Genomic DNA, 4,028 nt, shown 5'->3' on the forward strand with positions numbered 1-4,028 from the left:
GGGAACCAAGGTGGCTGCAAGCTCCACCTTCTCCAGAGACGGACTTTTCAGCTTGGACTTGTCGGCTTCTATACGCTTGTGAGCCATTTACCTAAGATAAATCTCTCTCTCTCTCTCTCTCTAAATATATATATATATATACCTTGCTGGGGTTTTTTTTTTGTGTGTGTGTTTCTCTAGAGAACCCAATCTAACACATATATATTTATACTGCTCTTAACATTTTTATCTTACCACTTCTCAGTTGATTTTATGCTGTTATTTTACTTTCTCATGGTATGTTGTTCTTGCTTCCTCATGAAAACCCTTGGAGAACAAGGACATACAATGTTCATGGTTTCCTACAGACCTTGTCAGTACCAGGCACATAAGAGGTGGTTGATAAATACCTGTTGGTTGAAAATTCAGACTGGTCTCTTTTTACAATGCTGCAGAGCCATGGTTATGAGCATCTGCTATCAATGCACTGAGGAAGGAAGAGAGTGCTGAGTTATGGAGATGTGTAGCTGACAGAATGCTGGAAACAAATTTAATGAGTCACCTGAGAATATATTTACATTATCCTCTGCTATCATTACTAAAGGGAGAAGTGGTGGCTCTGTGGCAGAATTCTTGCCTTCCCTGAGGGAGACTTGGGTTCCATTGCTGGCCAATGCATGTCAAGCACAGCCAATCCATCAGTCAGTGGAGGCTTGCTTGTTACTATGATGATGAATAGATTTCAGCAGAATCTCCAGACTAAGATGGACTAGGAAGAAAGGCTTGATGATCTACTTCCCAGCAAATAAAAACCTACTCTCATTTCATTCTGCATGTGGTCACCATGAGTTGGGGGCAAACTCAACAGCAGCTAATAGCAACACCATCATTATTAAAATGAAAGTTTGCCTCAGTTTCCTCCTGTATAAATTCCTTATTTCTCTACAAAACAAAATACATTACTGAAGGTTCCAGAATTCTTCAGTATACTAAACATGCAGCCATTCCAAGGCACACATCAAGGAAAGCGGTTGGGGAGTAGGTTAAGTTAAATGAAAAGTCACCTGGGTAATTAAGATAACACATGGTGTGAAGTGGTAAACGTCCATCTAATCTAAGTAAATAAATGTGAGGGTTTAATGCCTTGTGCAGAAAATATTTTAATCTTTATTAATAATACTCTCACCTATTAACCAAGAGGGTTGCCCTGAGTATAAATGTCTTCAGGGTCACATGGCCAGTTAGTTACATCAGGAACAGGGCTTTCAGGGAGTTGGCGATACTTTCTCATTCCCTGACTTTAAAGGGTTGCTAAGTTTCTCAACAAAAATACTCATCAGCAAAAACATCTTCCCACATCAAGGTCTATTCAAAAGGGAATGGCATTTAGGCGGCAGACATGACCCAAGAACTGAAAGGATAAGAAATATATGCCCTCACCTCAAAGGTCACTGGCATTAAAAAGACCAATTTCAGAGCACAAAGTCATGGTGCCATGGAGTGTAACTTGACATTTACAAACCTACGTGCAAACCTTTCTCCTAAATTCCAGGGTACCAAAGTAAGCAAACCTTACTGAAACCATTGACAATTCAGAGAAGAGCCACTATTTCTTCCGAAAGGACACTAAACAGTGAGATGAAAGTTCACCATACCGCGAGAAATGCACAGATAATCCTTCACAATTGTTACAGTATTTAACAATTGCATAAACGGACAAGTTTAATTTATTTTTATTCACTCAAAACAAATTATGGAGCATCTAATAGATGCAGACTCCTCTCTTAGACACAGTGGAGAGTGCAAAGAGCAAAGAAAAGAGGTCAAAACACCACAGGCAATTACAGACTGGTAATCACAATTATTCCTTATATGTATCTAGTACCTCATGGCCCACCCCATTTTCATCAAATTAATTAATCCTCAAAACACTCCTGTGGGATGCTTAAGAATTGTGTAAGAATTTTCTTAAGATAAGAAAATGTAAAATAACTTTATCTGAGTTATATGATTTTCTAAACCAACCTCCAAGAAGTATCAAAAGCAACCTTTGATTAAATACAAAATGAGTGGCACAGAAAACAGGAGGGGAAATTATTCAGCTGGTGTATTTAGAGAGAAATTCATAAGGAGATGAAAACTAAACAACCTGAATGTAGCCTGGGATTACCTGGAAGGAGAAAGAGAAGAGATTTAGGGGAAGAAGGGATTCTACATTAGCCACATAATCAGTGCCACCCTTAGTCCCTTCAGACTCCTCATCTCTGTAGAAATTTTACGTATTTTTTAAAGAGCACTCCATATGTGTTCTGGAGTCCCCAAGTGGTGCAAATATTAATGCACTTGGCTGCTAACCAAAAGACTGGCAGTTTGAATCCACCCAGAGGTGGGTCAGAAGAAAGGCTTGACAATCTTCTTACGAAAGATCACAGCCACTGAAAACCTTATGGACTACACTTCTATTCTGAAACACACAGAGTCATTAAAAGTTGGAATCATCTCAACAGCAACTGCTTATGTGTTCCTACTAAACAGGGGGTCCTTTAGCACCAGGTCTAAATTATGTGCACTCTTACAGAGAGAAAGAGTGCTTTAAGGGGCTCACAGAGACCGGACGTAGGAAGAGGACTGTGCGTAGGAAAGGGTCAGCTTCTGGTTCATACTGTAGGTGCAGAGAGCTAAGAACCCTTAATCAGTGAAACCAAATTCAACAGAGGAGGGCAAATTGAAATTGGAGTTCACAATGGGGGAGAAAAGAGTGTTAAGCTGCCAGGAACACAAAGGAAAAATTATCCTAAGAAATGGCTTCCAGGGGTGCTAGAGGATCCTGGTTACCATCTTCTCAGTTGCTTGCAAAAGATATCTTTTCCTGCACTTAAGCCAACAGATGCTCAGCTTAATTATAATTAAGATACTGAAGAGCATACCACAGGAATGACATTTTATTCTCAACAAGAGCACCTAGGAGCTGCAATGAAAAGCACTGTAGGCAGGAAAAATTATAAACAATGAAAGTGGCCAAAAATACTATGAGCAATTTTCACTTCCATGGGACATATTTGAAGTTTGTATCAATAATATTTATTTGGTCATTTTTAAAACAAAACTTTTCACTTAAAAAAGTGCTATTCACTTACGCCCTACTGTGTTGAACTTATACATATTTATGGTATCGATCCATAAATTGACCAGGGATTTATGCTGAAAACATCCAAAGGCTGAAATATAGCTGGGGATCTGTTTGGGCTAAAGAAAGTTTAGGACTTTTTGGAAAACATTCACATAATGTGCATCATTATTCTTTGTTTCTGGCAAAGACAGTAATGAATAAGTAAAGTTAATCTAGCCCCTATGTCAGGCAGTTCCAAATGTCTGGAGAAATAAATTTTTTATTTAAAAAAAAAAAAAAAAAGTAAATTGGAAAGATGTTTACACTCATCCAATTTCAATTTTTCACTTTTCAGTTGTAAAGATCCTAGCTAGCCAGATAAATGCCACTCAGAGCATCCCGAATCCCCTGGCACTCCTGGCCTTATGTCAGCATTTTAAATATTTACATCAATAATAAGATACAGAGTGAATAAGGCAGAGTGAATAGATAAGAAGAGAAAGAGCCTTATTCCAGTATACGGGATATGACTGGTATATTCTGTGAAAATCTTTGAGTTGGAAAAGATCTCAGAGGTTATTTAGCACAAACCCGTTTTATAATTCGGAACCTGAGGAACAAAGAGAGCAAATGACTTGCTAATATTCACAGAGCTAGTTAGTGGGCAGACCCAGGAGCAAACCCCAAAATCCTTAAACCCTAATTTACTGCCTTTTTCAACATGTTGCCTTTCAAAGGATAACTAAAGTTAATCACTGACTTTCTTGTGTGGCATGTTCTCTGTAGCTAATACCATCCCTTCAATAATGACATAAAAATTCCAGTTGGTATTCAGAATGTGGTGTTTTAAGTGGCATCGCAGAGATTAAAGGAATTCGTGACTTTATGAAATTGTGAATGCCAGGGCAATGAGAGGATGCTCAACATAGGACTCCAGAAG

At 38.5% G+C, this 4,028-nt stretch overlaps 1 protein-coding gene across 1 annotated transcript in view; it reads right to left on the reverse strand.

Moving 5' to 3' along the window:
* Window positions 1–4,028, reverse strand: part of PTPRN2 (protein tyrosine phosphatase receptor type N2) — a 1,483,255-nt gene that overhangs the window by 902,690 nt on the left and 576,537 nt on the right. The gene's annotated exons all lie outside the window — the stretch shown is intronic.

This window comes from Orycteropus afer, unplaced genomic scaffold (genome assembly GCF_000298275.1).
Source record: "Orycteropus afer afer isolate SDZICR_OR568_19922 unplaced genomic scaffold, OryAfe1.0 scaffold00347, whole genome shotgun sequence".
Taxonomy (NCBI): domain Eukaryota; kingdom Metazoa; phylum Chordata; class Mammalia; order Tubulidentata; family Orycteropodidae; genus Orycteropus; species Orycteropus afer.